We start from the raw sequence: 19412 nt of genomic DNA on the forward strand, positions 1-19412 counted from the left end.
AAATATTTGCATGTATATACACATACATATATAAATAAATATACATGTGCAAACATATAAAATTTACATGTATATATATATCTTATTAATGTGTGTGAGGTCATTGAGTGCAAAGACTATTTTTATTACCTTTCTTTGGTTCCCTAGCATTTAGTACAATGACTGAAGCATAGGAGAGGGGGTAGTTAATAAATGCCTGATGATGACTTCATTTCAATCACCAAATATTTATGAAAACCTACTGAATGCGCTAGGACTGTGAGACATACTGATGTCAAAGAGTGCACAATATTTCTCCTTCCAATCTCTTCTTTCAGCAAAGAAGAGTCTTCATCAGGAATGACCCATTAGCCCAATTATGAAAGAGATGAAGTTTGTTTTTCAGGCTACCCATTCCACCTTTTTTGATCTTCCCACACCTTCAATTCCAATACTAGTTCTCCCTTTTCTTAGTTCTCTCCTGTAGATAGATAGAACATTTAGTGAGTGTTTACTATGTGCCAAGTACTGTGCTAAATGCTGGGGATAGAAATACAAGCAAAACAGTTCTTTCCTCAATTAATTTACATTCTCATGGGGAAGGACAACACATAAAGAGAAACTGGAAAAGTAGGGATGGTGGTGAGGAATTTGTTTGGAAGCTTGTGAAAATATGGTTATGCCAGCCATGGTAGTGCATGCCAGTAATCCCAGCTATTGGGGCATATGAGGTTAGTGGATCTCTTGAGCTCAGGAGTTCTGGGCTAAAGTGAACTATGCTGACAGACTGTCCATACAAAATTTGGTATCCATGCAGTGACCAGCCCCTCTCCTTCCTGCTTACCCCTTCTTCCTCCAAGACAGGTAGGATAGGTTACCTAAAGAAGGGTTATCTGATCCAGGTAGAAATGGTGCAGATCAAGTCTCCTGTGTCTGTTAGTACTGTGATTGAGCCAGTGAGTAGCCCTTGAATTTCCTGTATGGGTGAGATGAGTCAGACTCAGTTGGAAGAAAGAAAAGAAAAGAAGAAAGGAAGGAAGGAAAAAAAGAGAAATGAAAAAAGGGAGGCAGGAAACAGAGAAAGGAAGAAAGAAAAGAAGGTAAGAAGAGAACAAAAGAAGGGAAGGGAGAGAGAGACAGAGAAAGAGAGAGAGAAAGAAAAAGAGAGAGAGAGAGAATAAAAGAAAGAGAGAAAGAAAAAATGATGGCTAGGATTCAGTCAAGACAAGGCGAAATCTCACCTATCAGATAACATTTTTCTGGAAGCAGAGCCCAAGGTTGGAAGGTTGGGGTAAGGTAAGGATAATGGCTAATGTATAGGCAGAGTACTTTGGTGATGGTGTCATGTTGGTAATTATATGCTACAATACACCTCAGACTAGAAAATCATCCAACAATCTCATTTTTACTAAGAGGTTAGTGACTTAAGGACTAGTCTTTCAAAGGGATATTTGCCTTTTTGAAGAGACTTTGGAGAAAGGACAGTGTTTACTTTTCAGGGGTGAATTGATAACTGTGGTATTAGGCCCAGGGTACCTGGATAAGAAAAATATTTGGGATAGAATGACTTCAGACCATCCTTAACTCCTTCTGATCATCAGAGTATGCTTTCCCCCTGTAACATTTACTACCTTAATGTCTTCCTAGATAAATATGAAGTGAAAAGCTTTAGGAAGTATTGAGGTAAAATTCCTTAAAGGTCTCAGTTTATGTTGGCAGATAATTTTACATAGTCATGAGCGAAGGCATTAAGAAATCGTGTAATTATGTAAACATGGAGTGTTGGACTTTGATTTCAAATCCTGCCTCTTACACTTACTAGTTACATGTCCATGGGCAAGTCACGTTATTTCTTTGAACCTCAGTTGTAAAATGGGGATGATTATATCCATAGTAGATACTTCATAAGACTCAAGTGACGTAATGTATTCATAGGAAGTGGGACATCCCTTCTCACATGAAGGGCCCCCAGAAAAGATACTTTAAATTTAAGGTTATCTGTGATTCCACATACACTTAAAAAACCCATAGCTCACAAGCCCTCACCAGTGTGTTTTTATTAGTCAAATGACATTTAATTACAAGCATTGAAAATTAATGAAATACCATAGTAAGAAAAGTACAATAGAGTATTTCTTTTATGAACATGAGACATACTTTCCCACAAATACACACACTATCAATTGAAAGAATGAACCTTACAAGCAGAATGAACTTTTCCCCCGCTGCTTCCATCAAAAGGCCCAGTCCTTTCCTTTGCCCTCATCTGTCTCCCTCTATGTTAGCAGATTACTTTCTTATATTACTGTCTTGTGCCTCCTAACTATTTTTGTACATGCCATTGTCCCCATTATGTTGTAAGTTCTTGGAGAGGTTTTTGTCCCGGTACCTTAGTACAGTGCTTTGTCCAGAGAAGGAGCTAAAGCAAAGTTTGCTGAGTAAACAAATGATGGAGCGAATGAATTAATGAATTCCTGCCCAAACTGGTTGTATTGAAAGCTAGAAGGTACTTATTCCATAGAGGTTGGAGATTTTACTCTTTTTTTTTATAGGCATAAGTTGTTATTTTTTAAGCTCCAGGCTTGAAGGGGCAACACCATGCTGCAATGTAGACACAAGGATAAAAATTTTGATTTGGAATTAAGAATTTTTTTTTTTTTTAGAGCTATTACTATTCATGACCATTGGTTTTAAAAAAAATCCTGCCTAGCAAATTATCTTGGTCTGTAGCCCATTTGGTTGGTTCTAAGATCACTTTTTGACCTGTGTAAATGAAGCCATGTTTGAGGTGCTTGTTTACTATTTCATAGACAGATGATGGATAGCCAGGTCAAGAACCAGTTTCCTTGGAACACTAAAGAGCATGGGACCCAACCTGCTCTTGGCTCCATGCTTTGATGCCTGCTTAGCTGCGGCACAGTTGGCTCCATGCAGCTAGCTGGGTTTGCTTCTCTGGGTGTCACATTCTCCAGGTGTAGAATGAGGAGTAAGGGGAGGAATGGGTGACAGCCTGGTCAGGAGTAATATTTCTCCTGCATCTTTGGAGTTAAGCTGCTCTGGGATGGCCAATTTAGACTGTTGAATGGGAACAGACTCCTATTTGGAATGGTTTAGGACAGAAGGAGTTCTAACTGTGGCCCTGGACTAGGCTGGCTCTCTCTCTCTCTCTCTCTCTCTCTCTCTCTCTCTCTCTCTCTCTCTCTCTCTCCTGTCTTCTTTCCTACCCTTCTTCCTTCCCCCTTTTCTGTCTTGTCCCTTCCTTCCTTCTTTCCTTCTTTCTTTTTCTCTCTTTTCTTCATTCCATACCTCCCTCCCATTCCATCCTTCTTTACTTTCCTCTTTCTTTCCATCCCCAGATCCATAAACAGCTCTGCCAAACCACACATTCAGAAAAAAAAGGGGAAAAAGAATACCTATTGTCCTTCATAGGATAGGTAATAGGATACGCTAGAGAGAGTTGATCAGTCAGTACATATACCTTAGGTGGACACAACAGATGGACAATAAGCCGGAGCTCAGAATTGCCCAGGATTGTATAAGAGAAGGAATGTAGCTTGGATTGCTTTTATGACATCGTCTAGTGCTTTTAATGACCCCATACTTCTCCCGGAGACAAATACCTATCTTTGTAAGACTCATATTTTTCTAGTATATGGTTGTGAAACATGAAATACCACAGTCTCTGAAGAATTAAGGTTATAGGCTTTCCAAAGGACGATACAAGAGATACTTGGTGAGAGTGAGTGGGCTGTGGTCTATTAGCAATGAAGAATTACACAAGAGAAGTGCCATAAAAGATACTATCAGAGTTATGTAGGACCAGAAAAGGAGGTGGGTAGATCATATACCAGGAATGAGGGACTGACAAATAGCCCATGTGCTCCTCTGCTTCCCATGCAAGGTCAGTAAATCTAGAGGAAGGCCACAGTATTGGAAAGAACCACTGCAGAGGATTAATGAGACGATGGGAACAAGAGTTGCTTACAATGAGGTAGTGTAAATAGGTTGAAGGAGATAGCATTGCATTTGGAGTGGGGAAAGATCTTTGTTTGAATTCTGCTTCCAACCCTTGCTAGCTGAATGACCCTGGGCAAGGTATGTAACTTAGCTCCAGTTTATCTGTAAAATGAAAATAATAAAAGCACCAATATCAGAGAGTTGTTGTGAGGATCACATGTGATCATATATACAAAGCATTTTCCCCAATTTTTACTGATACAGAAATGTTTGTTATTCCTATCATTGTTATCATTATTTTTTTATTATTATTACTACTGGAGAACTTACCTACATCAATGTCATTACAGATCCATCAAAGTGTTGAAATGTTCTTCCCCATTAAACACAACGCCTTGGGTACAGAGGGATTTAGAATATGTTCGTCCTCTGGACATGGTTAAGAATCGCCCAGGTTGGAAAGGCTTTCTGTCTGAGCTGGCAGACTGAATATTCATTCAAAGTTTTGAAGTCAATTTCACCTTCTTAGAACTGACTTGTTTCTCTAGACTGTCTAAATCTTGGATGCCCATTCTCTAAGCTACTCAGTTATTCCTTCCAGCTTTGTGTCATCTGAAAATCAAGTTTTAATGGAAGTCATTGACAAAGATATTGAGTAGCTGACAGAACCCAGAAGCCCTTGACTCTACAGATACCACCATTTAGGTTACTGTTGGTTTATTAATTACCTCTATGGATTATCTGCTTTAAGCCTCCCTCTGACCATCCCAGAGAGGTACCTTAGCTTACAAGCTCTTTGCCTTGTTGTTATTGGTCCAGGAGCAAAGAGCTGGGAAATGTGCAACTCTGCTGATGTTTTGTTGTTTTCTTAAACCCAAACAATTAAATGCCATTAGGTTTACTCATTCCCCCACCCTGGGAAGGTTGAAGGGTTCCCCTCTTTAATGTCACAACTTGGGACTACTTAGTGGCTTTCATCACCCCACCCTTAGGTGGTGAGGTCACATATTCCCTCAGGGGAGCTTGCTTTCTCTGATGGATCCATTCCCCCCCTTCCCCCAACAAAAAAACAAAACAAATCCAAACACCACACACCCAGATGCTTCTCTGACGGGACTGTTCCATGTTCTTCCCGGAGTTTCCTTAACCAGTCTACACCTGCACTGAGGCCACTAAATCAAAGGCGGATGGCATTAAAACTTCTTTCGAAACCCAAGTGTTTCAGGACCAGATGAAAAATCCTAGTCTGGACTTCTCTAAAACATTGGTCCATGAGCTTAATTTATTAAAAAAATTTTTTTGATAACTATCAATATAATTGGGATTTTTTGTAATCTTTCATATTTTATTTTATGCATTTAAATATATTATTCTGATAAGGTATCCCTCTGCTTCAACAGATTGTCAAAGGGGTCCATGAGATAAAAAGGATTAAGGATGCTTGCTCTGCAGGATGAAAACACTATCATCATCATCACCATCATCATCATCACAATAATAATACTAATAATAGCTAGAATTTATATAATGCCTCTATATATGTATGTATTCTTTATATAGTGCCTACTGTGTGTTACGCACTGTGCTAAGTGCTTTACAAGTATTCTCATTTAATCCTCACAATAACACTGGGCGATAGTCATTATTATGTCCCTTTTACAGTTGAAAAAACTGAGTCAGATAGAGGATAAGTAACTTACCCAGGGTCATATAGCTAGTAAGTGTCAAGTGGCTGAGGCTGGATTTGAACTCAGATAGCCCAGGACTCCACTAGTCACTGTGCCACACTTAATAGCTGCCCCTACGTTTAATAAAATTTTTATAGGTTGACTAAAAAAATAACAAAAATACCACCAGGAATGTTACTACTGCATGATACAGAAAATGTTAAAAGATAAAGTCTCCAGTGACTTGGGTAGATTACACTATGCAGTATTTGTGGAAAAACAAGGACCTGAGAGATAGAATCTGGCTGGATTTCTGGATCAGTCAGTCAGTCAATAGGTATTTATTAAACACCTACTGTGCGCCAAGCACTGTGCTAATTGCTGAGGATTCAAAAAGAGACAAAGACAGTCCCTGCCAGCAAGGAGATCACAATCTAACAGGCCAGTGTTCAGTCTGCTGGATTGTGCTATGTTCAGGTTTTCTGGGAAATTATTATTTTTTGAAGATCAATAGAGTCCCAGCTTCTTGGCTTCTGGTTTGTGGGTAGAAGAACAGAGCTCAAGTGCATAAATTGGACACCTATATGTGCAGTTCCCCATGCTAGGGATTTTGGGAAGTTATAAAAGAAATAGGAGATATAGTCTCTGCTGCCACAGGAGCTGACTTTCTAATGTAAAATACTTTCCTGCTAGAATGATTTCTGTAAAGGAATTGCACATTCATACTTATTCTTCAGAGGATCTGTGATCTCATCAATGAGGATGTTTCCTTCACTAATACACATCACAACCTATTCACATATTCTATGACCCTCTAGGAAGGCCCTCTAGGAAGAGTCTCTCCAGTGTTCTGGGGGCCTTCCTCTAGGGTTTGGTTTTGTTTTTTTTTTGATATTATCAGTTCAATTCAACAAGTATTTGTAAGTGTCCTTTCTGTGCAAGGTATCTTGCTCAGTATCAGAGAGGCAAAAATAAAGAGAAAAATGGCCCCTGTCCTCATGGAGTTTAGATTCCACTGGTGTTTATTTCCCATGGCAAACAGCTCAGCACTCAAGCTATTCATCATAGTCCAGGGGAAAGAGCACTGGATGTGCAGCCTTCCTGAATTTCAGTTTCTTTATTTGTAAACAAGCTGGTTGGACTAGCTTCTGGGGTCCTCCATTTATGAACCCATGACACTTGCTCTGGTTACATGATTGACCCCCTTCTTTTTGAAGGCAAAAGAGTTGTATGGTAGTTAGAGAACCTGCCTTGAAGCCAGGCAGACTGGATGCATCATCTTTGTCACCACTAACGTTTATATAGTGCCTACTATGTGCAAGACATTGTGCTAAGTGCTTTACAGATACTATATCATTTGATCCTCACAATAGCCCTGGGAGGTAGGTGCTATTATTATTCCCATTTTACAGTTGAGGAAACTGAGGCAGACAGGTTAAGGCACTTGCTAAGGGTCACACAGTCAGTAAGGGTTTGAGATTGGATTTGAATGTAGGTCTTCCTGACTTTAGACCCAGTGCTCTATCCACCATAGGACATAATAGCTATAACTATTATATGCATGTGCATACATATGTACACTGTGCCTGTGGACTCTGGGTTCAGAGAACTGGGAGGGATGATTGAGCAGAAGGGTGGTCTCTTCCCAACCAAACACAAGTCCACATATGCCTCTCTCATAACCCCAGGCACAGTATCTATTATTCACAATAATATCATGCTGTCTTTGGCAACATGCCATAGGTTGCCAACCTCTTGGCCCAGATCCTTATAAATTGGCCCCAGTGATTCAGATGAATTTGACAGATATTTATTTAGCAACTTCTACACTGTCACTGTGCTAGGCAGTGGGGAGAGGAAGATAGTTTCTAATTTTTAGGAGTTTACAATCTGATGGGGGTGTTGGGGAGAGGATAAATGTCCACAAATTGCTATGATACAAAGTAAAATGAACTGAGTACAAAAGAAAGATCCAGACAGTGTGCTAGGACAGATCTGAGGAGGGAGAGGTCACTTTCAGCTTGACATATCAGGGCAGGCATCATGGAGAAGGAAGCACGTGAGATGAGCCTTAAAAAAAAGACAGATGAGGTGGGAAAGAGAGTCCATTCCAGGCATGAGAGATAGTGTAGGTGGGCAAATGCAGGAGAGAGAAAGGGAAATGAGAGTGGCCCAGTTTGTCTCGAACACAGAATTTTTGAAGGGATGTGAAACAAGAGAAGAATGAAAAGGTGGTTAGAGGTAGATTGCAGAGTGCCTTGAATGACAAAGCTGTGTCCAGGAACTCATATTTCTCACAGAACAGCGGTGTCTCCATGTGATGGGATCCCAGCCACTGCCCCCAGACCCAATCTTCATATTTCCCACAGAAACAACAGGTGTGTCCTTGTACTCAACCACAACCACATCCATTTAGTCTCGTATGGCCACAATACTCAGCCAGTCAGAAAGCAGCACCATCAGGATGCCCAAGCAGGACGTGGACCCCAAAGCACAAAAGTAGGCACCTGAGGAGTAATACTAAAGAACTGACCTAGAGTAAACTTATGATGTAGAGAGATTTATTAAAGTATCATTATTATACAGACGAGTCTCTCCCATGAGTTTTTCTGTATGCATTGTGAGTAATCACATGTGCAGTTTCACTGAGGCTGGGACCCCTCCCCTATTACCTAATCCCTTAACAAACCCTTCCTGCCTTTTTAATATTCACAATTTTTGTTATGTAATTGCATCTTTACCCTATAAAATCGATCTTGTTTTCTCTGAAGTTGCTGGTTGCTCTTGGAATTTAGCCCACTTCATAAGAGGCATCGATCTCAATAAATGCCTATATTTGGATTGGAAGTGGCCTAACTGAATTCTTTGAGACGGTTCTACCACAACACATTACGAAGCTGCAATAGTGTTAGTAAATTAGAAAGACAGCTTGGATGGCTGGGTGAAAGATTATTGTAGAGGGAAGGGATGGGAGGCAGGGAGGCAAGTTAGGAGGCTATGATAACAGTCCAAGTAAGAAAAGATGAAGACCCGAACTACAGGTATTGTGGTAGGAGTGGAGAGAAAGTACAGATGTGAAAGAGAGTATTGAGGCAGAATCAATAACCTCTAGAAATGCTATAAAACTGGGGTTTCACTTTAGCTTTTCTGAATCTCAGTGAACTCAAATGTAAAATAGGGGAGTCGAATTCTAAGGTCCCCTTCTAACTCTAAACACTGCACCTCTATGATTGGATGTGTAGGATGAGGGAGAGAGAAGGAGCAGAGATGCCTCTTTGGTTATGAGCCCAATGGATGGAGAGGATGGTGGTGCTTTCAGTAGAAGGGTCTGTGCTGCGGGCTGTGATCACTGGTACCTTGGAATATCTTAGAAAGTCTTTTAGCTGGGAGGTACCTCAGAGGTCATTTAGTCCAACCCTCTAACTTTACAGGAAACAGAGGCACAGATTATACTGCAAAAACAATGAATGTGGAAAATTTAGAGCAACTTGTGAAAATGTGTAGGAATTAATCCAAGGAGAAGAAAGTAGAATGAAGAAGGCACATCCGTTGGCCCCAGTAGTGCAGAAGAATGTAATATAGAGACTGCTTGGTGCAATGACAAGAGTAGTGGATTTGTAGTAGAGGACCTGAGTTCACATTCTGCTTCTGCTGCTAACTGTCTATGAGACCTTGGACAAGTCTTTCAACCTGGACTTGTTTCTTTGCCTAAATGGTAGCATTCCAAAGTCCCTTCATGCTCTAAATCAATAATCTCAAAAATTGCCCAGGGTCATACAGTTTGCTTGGCGCAGAGATGAGACTAGAACTCTGATGACCTGAATTATAGTTCAACAATGACTAGATCTCTTGATTCATGTTCTTGTTGTTCAGTTGTTTCAGTTGTATCCAACTCTTCCTGAGTTGGGGTTTTCTTGACAAGTGTACTGGAATGGTTTGCTATTTCCTTCTCCAACTCATTTTATAGATAAGGAAACTGAGGCCAACAGGATTAAGTGACTTGCCCAGGGTCACGTAGCTAGTAAGTGTCTGAGGACAGATTTGAACTCAGGTCCTTCTGACTCAAGTCCCAAACTCTATCCACTGCATGACCTATAACATTAATTCATGTTATATCCTTAAATACAATGGACCTCTGCCAGTATGGGGTGGAGGGGGACAAGAGGAGGATGATATTTCACACCCTTTGGTAGTGTTTCATTCATTTTAGGGGCCTTGGAGGCCCTCAGCAATTCCTTGAGGTAATGTCCCATGGGCATTCCCTCCTGTAGAATGTCCATCTCTGTTCCTTCTTCCCTTCTTGGATTACAAGGCTGAGATTAAATGAAGATCTGGCATTTTGGAAAGTTTGCCAAATCTTCACCAGACTTTCTGAAACAGTGTTGAATCCTACCTCATACCATACATATCTGGTCTAGGGGACTTAAAAGGGTTTGTAAGTCTCTACACATGGCAAGATCTTGACTATGTGGAGCCCTTTCTGATGGGAGAGGGGAGGTCTTGTCACTCCTTTTCCCATTTAACAGTTCAAGAACATCTGTTAAGTGTCTACCGTACGCAGAACATCTTGCTAGGTATTGAGGGAGGTAGAAAATTTAGATAAATACAGATTCTTGTACTCCTGGCATTTACTACTTAGTAGGGGGAGTATGACCCGAATATGGTCATGGGGATGAGAACTGGACTGTGATTTCATTGGCAGAGGGAACTCCCAAGTGAGGAAAATTCTTTTAATAATGTAGATCAGCATCTTCTTTACAACTTAGAGTTTTAGAGAGTTCTCTAACCATTCCATTGTGAACAGGAATAATAATCATAGACTTCTGAAATGAACCAAAAATATCTTCAGCATATTTTCTACCCCAAGGAACTCCTCTCATTCCTATACTTATTATTATTGAAACAACTAGCCTATTTATTCAACCATTAGCCCAGCAGTATGATTAACAGCCACTATTACTGCAGGTCACTTATTATGAATCATCTTATTGATTCTGCAACATTAGCCCTATCTGCAATTGGTATCAAACAGGTGGCGCACAGTACTGAGTGGGGCCAAACCAGATTCAAATGTCACTGGGAAATATTTCACAAAATAAATACAAATACAGTAAAATGTAAATAACGTTGCATCTGAAAACTACGTCAGTGTGCAGCCCACAGGGATCCTTGTGCATGATTCAGCCTCCAGTTTTCTTTGGCCTGCAGGGCTCAGAGGCCACTTGACTTACCCAGCCTATCTATATCAGAGTCAGAACTGCATTGTAGATTAGGTCTTCCTGGCTCTGAGGAGCTAGGTCCTTTAGACTCTGCCTCCCAACTTCATATAGACACAATTATAAAACAAAACATTGCATGATAAGTGCCTTGGAGGGGTGCAAATAGAGTGGTATGTGATATCTGACTAAGGGAGAAGGAAGGTCAGCGCTAGATTAGGGCAGAACATGGAGGAGGGGATATTCGAGGTTTAAAGGGTATTGACCCTCAGCTTGTAAAGGGGGAGGGAAAGGGTATTCTCGGCACAGGGAACAAAGACAGAGGGCACACATGTAAGGAGAAAAAGTCATATTAAAGAAAATAATTAAATTAATGTAAAGCTCCTCCCAGGATGGAAAAAAAGGGGGAGAGGGGCAACTTCCAGAGTGTATCCTGCTCTCATCTTCATTTAGCACCATCCCTTCTGCCTCTTCCATGTCTAGTTTCAACCTCAGAAAGTGAGCACTGATATACTGAAGGATAGCCCTGGGGGGAGTCATCCTCAGCTTATAGAAAGACCCTGTCCTTGAGTCATAGAGATTTAAAGCTAGATAGGTTCTTACAGATAGTCCTAGTCAGATGGCTCAGTGGATGGAGGGTTGGGCCTGGAGTCAAAAAGACCTGAATTCCAATCCTGCATCAGATATTTACTAGGTGTATAACCTTAGCAAGTCACTTAACTGTTGTGTGTCTCATTTTCCTCAACTGTAAAACAGAGATAATCCCATCTCCCTCTCAGGGTTGTTCTGAGGATCACATTCTATAATATTTGGAAAGCATGGAGCACAATGTTCTGGCACACATTAGGTACTTAATAAATACTTGTTTCCTTATTTCCTTCCTAGTCTCGCCTCTTTTACAGATGGATCCTAGAGAAAGGGTGGGATCTGCCCAAGGTCCCCTAGCTAAATAGTAGCAGAACTAGCAGTAGAATTCAGGCCCTCTGTATCTGGTCTGGCCTCTTTTCACCATCCACACATCCACACTCAATTTGATTTGACCAAGGCAAAGCAGTTTAGATGCATCTGCAACCTAGAATCAAAAGGTTTTTTTCTGTTTAGTCCTCAGGGAGTGACCCCATTCTCTGAACATTCCAGTTCATCAAAGATTTGCTATAATTAAGACCTTGGTTTTCTTTATCTAGAAGGGCTTTATGCTCCAAGAATATCAGAGACACTTGGGCAGACCCTTATAAAGGAAGGTGCTAGTATGTATTGTAGGTAGGACAAAAACTCAGGCTGTCAAACAGTCCTTAACCTCTCAGGGGCCCTCAGACAACTCTTTAAGACTGTGAATTATATATTAGCAACTAGTTTGTGTTGGTGAGGGGAGTTTATAAATCAGAGGTCCCTGTATTGATAAAATCATAGGGCCAGACTTCCTTTATCCCCTACCTTGCTGGCCCCCACCCCCAGTTGATCATGGTGGTTTTGAAAAGAGCATTCATTCCTGCATTCAGAAGACTGCATCCTCATCCTAGGTCTGTCATTAACATGTGTGACCTTGGGCAAGTTAACTCAGTGCTATCTCCTCTGAAAAAGAAAGGGTTAGACTAAATTCTCTTTAAGGTCCCTTCTAGCTGTCATGTTATATGACTATATATGGAGAGATAGGGGTAGATACTACTCCTTGTCCTGGTAGGAAACTGGGGCTCAGCTCTGGAAAGTGGTTGGTTCAATCCACACTGAGGTAGAATGGTATTAGAAATCAGTGCCCACACTGGGATTCTGGTATTGTGCTATCACGACATAGCCCAAGCCCAGAATTCCTTTTCTGCTGGCTCTTGCATAAAGTTCTCCAACATATGTATACACATATTTATTTAGGCTGAGCTATTAAATGAAAAAAAAGTAAAATAAAACAAAACAACCAAACAACCCTCACACCCAATGGGAGCTTGGCCAATGTTGGAGCTATTGCCGTTCAGGAAATCTTTATCCAAACCACTTGCCTGCCCGCCTGCCTGCACTGGGCCTAATCCTGAAGCCATACCATGACACCAGGATGCTGACCCGTGAAAAATGAGGCCTCAAATGAAGATGCCTACTAGCCTGGATTATAGAGATGCCTGGGGAGACAGGGGATTCTGCTGGGGTCAGGGGGCAGAACCAAGTGCAGGCTCTCTTCTCCCTTGTTTTCCTTCCATCCCTCAAGAGGACCAGGAGTGGTTTTTTTTTTTTTTTGTACCCAGGCAGGACTCCACCTCAGCTTGGACTCCTGTACAGTTGCAATCAGCATAACGTGGCACAATTCCAGTTGTTGGCAGTGGGTGAGGCGTTTTTTTTCCTTCTCCTTTTTTATCAGTTTGGAGTGTGTGTCTGCCAAGAGCTACATAGCCCTAGGGCTAAATTCTGCATGGAGGAAAGATGATGGGGATGGATACTGATGGTGGCCAGAGGGGCAGAGATGAGGGAGAACAGGCAGAGATGGGATGCTAGCTTCTCAGATGCTTTCTCTGTGCAGGCAGTAGATACCAGAATTTAGAAGTGAGAAGGCTCTTGAGTGTGACCCAGCTGAGCTGACTTGGACAGCTCTGTGGAAGGCAGAAGGATTTGAAAGTGATGGGAGACTCAAATTGTGCCAATAGGCAAGGCTCCTGGCTTCTTGTTGATGGACAGGCCTGCAAGAGTCTAGAGATGACCATGGCAGGATGTGTCCAGCAAATTTATAATTGGGAAATAAGAAAAGATGGGTTTGCAAACATGTTATTTATTCTCCTTGACTCCATCTTCCTTGCCCCATACTGGCACTGCAGGTTAATCTGGGGGTAATATTCCTTTACTGTTGCTTTGGCCAGAAAAAAGTGGGTTGAAGATACTCAGATGCAGCAAGATTTTGATGAATGAAGATCTCAAAAAAAAAAAAAGATACTTTGACCTAGAATCTAAGTCAAGGTGGGATTCCCTATGGAGAGTAAAGTCTTCCAGATGTTACTGTTTGCAGATGATACTGTACTGATGGCATCAACTTCCAGAACATCGTAGAGCTCCCTGGTTTATATCCACAGCCACTCAAATGAGCATGACTTACCTACCTAGGAAAAATTCAGTGTATGTAGAATGGCTGTTTTTCTAGCCAGTGACATGCAGTTGAGTGGCCAACCTAAAGAGCTCATTCATTAGTAGATATAAATATATGCCTAGAAGATGTGCCAATTTCTCCCCCAGCACCCAACAGACACCAAAAGTTTACACTGAACTGTGAGATCTCTATCTATAGTGATGTTCTATAACTGAGAATCACTGACAACTACAGTCTCTGAAGCATTATGTGGAGAGCCACATAGTGATTGTGAGCAGGGTGTAACTCTTCACAAACAAAAAATTGTGAAGAAGAGGTATAAAAGATACATCAAAGAAATATATTAGCAAAAAAAGAAGATGGAGGTAGTCGTGTGTCAAAGGCAAAGACTAATCTAAGGATAGTCTTCATGCTGTGCCAAGCCTAGAGGCCTGAGGGCTACCCGAGTCTTCCCTTACCTCTATCGGAGGTCTTCGGCTGGCCAAACCGGATGCTCGTATGAGAGAAAGGATGTTCCAGAGTCGAACAAGGGTTGAGCTTTATTTCAGGGTCTAGTTACAAGTGCAGGGGAATTCTTCTTTAGGAGGGAGCAAAGAATCTCCCAAGGAGGCAGAGATCTTACAATAAGAGACTGGAAGAAGAAGTATAAGCGGGGAGAGAGGGGGAGGGGAGAGAGGAGAGAGGAAAAGCGGAGCCTTGTTGTCCTGTCTGCTCTGCGCCCCTCCGCCCAAGAGAACTTTCAGGCTTTCCTGATCCTACTTAAACTCTCCAGCAGCATAGTTTGCATCTGAATACCGTGCTGTTAGATAACAATAGTGTGCCCAGATCCGGGACAATCTCGAGGGCAGGGAGAGCTCTCTCCCATCACGTTTCTCACGGGAAGAGGCGGAAATACACGAGATAGCTCGGTTCACCTCGATTCCCAGTCGTTTCCTGGGGGGTCTCGTGAGAACTCTAAGATTTAGAAGTTCCCACCTTTACCCGCCCGAGACTGTCCACCTGGAATTGAGCTTCCATCCCCAGCAATGCTGAATTGAAATCCTTGTGATTTCAAGAGGAAGTAAGGAAGGTGTCCAACATATTAGGCAGACCCCTTTGGTGAATTTGTGGAAAGATGTAGACAAGAGTTGCACAGGATAGCCAGGCAAGGATAGGTGGTAATGTGCATTGTTCGAGAGAATACCCCATGGAAGAGATCATGGATCCACTTGAGTATTTGAATGTGGGGATTGAGGTTGGGGTCAATGTATATGTAAGGGGGGTTTAGAATGAGGCAGTGCGCACATGGCCTATACGTAGTGGTCGGTTTGAAAGAAAGAGGTTGCCCCAACTCATTCAGTTCAACAGGTGTTTATTAATTTTGTGTATTTATTAGGTACCATAGTTCCATAGAAGATGAGTTGGAGCTACTTAAGTACATTTTAAAAAGCATTCCTTTTATCATATTTCTTCTTTAGAAAGGAGCATGATTTATGTCAGGGAGATTTAGGATGATCAAAATAGACCATTTTCCATAACTTAGGCCTCTTTCCTTAGAGAGAACCATCACTTGGAATCCCAGTGCTAGGCTGGATGGGGCAGACTGTGAGTCTCCCCATCCCACCTCTCTGCATGTTGGCCCTTTTCTTCCCTTTCCCAGATCTGGGTTGGATCTAATGGGTACAGTTTCCTTTTATGAAGACCGTTGACAGATCCCAAAGCCAGAGTCTGTGAGAACTGGGAAAATGAGCTTGGCTAACAACTCCTCTCTTTTGGCTGTCCTGGGTCTAGGAGAATACCTGCTTACCCATTCCTAACATCTGTCTCATCAGACTCTAATCCTGGGAAAGGTGGGAGGATGTGCTTGAAGATCCCTGAAGTTCCTTTCAACCATCAAATTCTGGATTCTCTGAATATCTGGGACTCTGTGGCCCAGCAGCCACCCAGTCAGTTCCAAGACCCAGAGGTTTACTAGGCTGAGTGTAAGCCAGACAGAAGCCAGAAGCTCTCCTGGGAAAGAAAACAATTTCTCTTCAATTCTCCTCTCCCTAGCCAGCCAAGGAAAGCTAAATTGTAGTCCTAAGCAGGAGCAAAATGTCCATTGACCAGATGTGAGCAAGTGATAGCCCAGGCTACTTGTCAAGGCCAGAAAATGATGCAGCCATCCTCCCATCCCAATAAAAAGAACAGAGTAATTTTCTTTAACTCTCATGATGGTCAGAGCACTGGATTTGGAGAAAGAGACCCTACGTTCAAATCCTGGCCCTGCTATTCGACCTTGTGTGACCTTGAGTAACTTCCCTTTCTGGGTCTCAGTTTCTCCATCTATGATAGGTTTGGACTAAATGACCTCTCAGGTTCCTGCTAGCTCTAAATATATGATCCTATTGTTCTAGTTTACTTCTAAAATTCCTTAGAGCTCTGACCTGAATGACTTTGCTACGTTCACCATTGCCTTTCTCCCTGGAATCCTCTTTTTTAATGCCATAGCATACATGAAGGCACCATCCCTTTATCAATCAATCAGCATGTATTAAGGTCATATAAGGATATATAAAATAAGAGTATCCCTTCTATCTCTAAGTGCAGTCATCCCATATTATTGGTTTCTTCTTTATAATCATCATAATGGTCATCATCCTAGGGTCTCTGTTTCCCCAGTTTTTAGATGAGAGGATTAGTTTGACTAAAGGATCTATAAGGTCACTCTCTTTCTCTTGTAAATCCCATGATCACTCCCAACTGGCACAGGCTTCTAGCCATAGTCTAAACTTTAGCTTCTCTGATATCAGTTTCTTTGCTAAGTAGTTAGTCATCTATATATAAACACTTAAGTTCCCTGGGGAAATCTTCCTTTTTTTTAAAATGAAACTTTGGCAGATGGAAGATTCCTTTTGTCCAGAGAATAACCAGCCCCCCTCTACTTTTCCCATTGAGAAATCTATCCCTTGCAATGAGTTGTATGCCCACTCCCTCCTGCCCTTGGAAATACCAGTGAATGGGGATTTTCTGTCCTTTCTCAACTGACCTAACTCCTAAGTGCTCTGCATCCTTTGGAGGCTCTGTAATCCAAACAACAGTATTTATGAATTCTCAGCACTACCTTCTTCTTCTTCCTCCTCATCAACATTGTTTATCAAGTGCCCAGTTGCTTGTAATGAAATAATAATGAGGATGATAAGAAGGTGATGAGTTTTCATTTCCATCACAGGAAAGATGACCTACAATGGTGTTCATGGCAGCCACTGAAGTCTTAAAGTAATGACTTTTAACAGCTTATAGAGTGTTTTTACCATCTAAAGTATACTATCTGCTATATCTGATTTGATCTTCATAGAATCCCTGAGAGGCAGGTAAGGCAAATATTAGCTCTATTTTACAAATGAGGTAACAGGTCTGTTTTCCCATCTTTCACCACCTGGGGTTTGCTCAGGGCACAGAGATAGTAAATGGAGAGAATCACTGGCTTTTACATATAACTTTCCCCTTTTAAAAGTGAATTGCCATCCACTATTCTTATTTAATCCTTATAACATCCCTGTGAATCAGGCAGGGAAGAGAATATGAAAAATAATCGACTCTCATGTAGCATTGTAAAGTTTACAAAGCACTTTCTCACAGAATCATAGACTTAGAGCTGAAAAGCACTTACCTAGAAGGTCATCGAATCCAACTATCTCTTTGTACAGGTAAGGACACTGAGATTCAGCAACTTTCTCAGGGTTACAAAGCTAATAAGTGTCTGAAGCAGGACTTGAATCCAGGTCTTGTCAGCACTCTATCAACTATACCACACTGCTTCTTCTTTTACAGAGAGATAGGACATTGACTTGGAGTCATGAAGATCTGGATTTGCATTCCAACTCAGACACTAAGTTGTGTGACCTTGGACAGGTCAGTTAACTTCTGTGTACCTCAATTTCACCATCTGTAAGATGGCAATAATATAGCATCTCCCTCAAAGGGCTTTTATAAGGATCAGAGGAGATAAACACCTTTTATACTTTGAAGAGCTACATAAATGAGACTACAAAAACAAAACTTTCCTAATAATTAAACCAGCTTGAGTTTAGGATGGGTTGCTTCCATGGTAGGTCTGGATGCTAACTTCTCTGAGAAGTTAGAGAAGGGATTTTTTTTTTTCTGATGATGTCCCTTTATAATCCAAGATTAGGTAATTCTATAATTCTGTAATTCTAGTCTCAATTTTGAAATAGCCCTGGAGCCAGAGGATCTGAGTTCAAATCTCACCTTGGACACTAAATACCTGAATAACCTTGGACAAGTCTGTAAACCTCCTCAAGCCTCAGTTTCCTCATCTATAAAAGGAAGGGGCTAGATGACCCCTGAGGTCTCTTTCAGCTCGGAATCCATGATACTACATACTTCATGAGACAGGTCCTTGGCATAGGAGGCACCTAAAGCCCATGGAGGTATGGAACACAGGGAGACCCAGCTGCCTGGTAGCAGACGGTGTTCAGATTGTCCTCAGCATTATTTGGTTCCAGTTGCATAAACAATTTCCTTGTCCCATAGAATGAGAATTGTCTATTGTGGAGAGACAGGGTAAAGAAACAGAAATGACTCTGGATCAGAAGACTTGATTCAAGTCCCACCTCTGACATTATTATTAGCGTAACCTCAGGCAAGTCATTTCTTCTTCCTGGATCTCACTCACCTCACCTGTAAAATGAGGGGTCATTTTTGAGGTCAATCCTGTGATCCTAGGAGTGTTCTCCTGATGTCACATCCCAAGCCCAAGGCCACCCTGAAGTACAGGGAATCCAAGTGTTGTGTGTACAGAGAAGAATTCTTATTCTAATTGAACGTCAGGCAAAATAATGTGTTGTACGTGTGATGCCTGGCGTGATTACCAAGGGCAGTGTCAATGAGTTGTTTCTTGGTAGCGGAAAATCTTAGCAACATCCTGCTCAGAGGAATGAGGTGCTCCTTCCAGCCTTCCCACAACTGGCATTTAATCCACACAGCTGCATTTTTTTCCATATTCAATTCTTGCACCAAAAAGCATGTGGACTGAGTGAGTGCTTTGTCTTTTGCCCAATCTCGCCCTTTGTGCTGCTTCCCCTCCATTTAACCCAATTGTTCCAGAAGGTCTTAGGACAACCATGATGGAAGTGAAGCTGGAGCCCTCTTGTCATTACTTTTTATGCTCTTTCAGCACCAAGCCCCTTTCCTGACATCCAGTGCCTTCTGCTGTGCCCAGTCTCCCTGGCAAGGAGGACAGTCATCCTAGGTAGCGGTGAGTGAGTTAACATATTACTCCTCCTTTCCCCACCCCCAGAGACTTATAAAAGGGGATCGTAGGGGGAGTGGTTACTTAACCCAGAGGAATGAATTACTTACCAATGGTGGAATTTCAGATGTTAGCAACAGGCCAATAAAAAACTATTTTGGGGACACAAGGGTCTTCCCTAGGCACCCTCAGATCTAAGGTTTAGGCCATCACCTATTCTGCCTGTATATGATGCTGGCCAGGAAAGTGATATTCCTTCAGATAAACAAAATACCTATTTCTTTGCAACCATTTTTCTT

At 41.7% G+C, this 19412-nt stretch overlaps 1 long non-coding RNA gene across 3 annotated transcripts in view; it reads left to right on the plus strand.

Moving 5' to 3' along the window:
* LOC140506315 (uncharacterized) overlaps positions 1-19412 on the plus strand; it is a 73457-nt gene that overhangs the window by 40143 nt on the left and 13902 nt on the right. For 2 of the 3 annotated variants that reach the window (XR_011967880.1, XR_011967879.1), the window contains exon 3: positions 19039-19119. This is a non-coding gene — a long non-coding RNA (uncharacterized lncRNA). Of the gene's footprint in view, positions 1-5336; positions 5487-19038; positions 19120-19412 lie in introns of those variants that run through there. The other variant, XR_011967877.1, reaches the window with a different exon arrangement.

Source organism: Notamacropus eugenii, chromosome 5 (genome assembly GCF_028372415.1).
Source record: "Notamacropus eugenii isolate mMacEug1 chromosome 5, mMacEug1.pri_v2, whole genome shotgun sequence".
NCBI classification, from domain to species: domain Eukaryota; kingdom Metazoa; phylum Chordata; class Mammalia; order Diprotodontia; family Macropodidae; genus Notamacropus; species Notamacropus eugenii.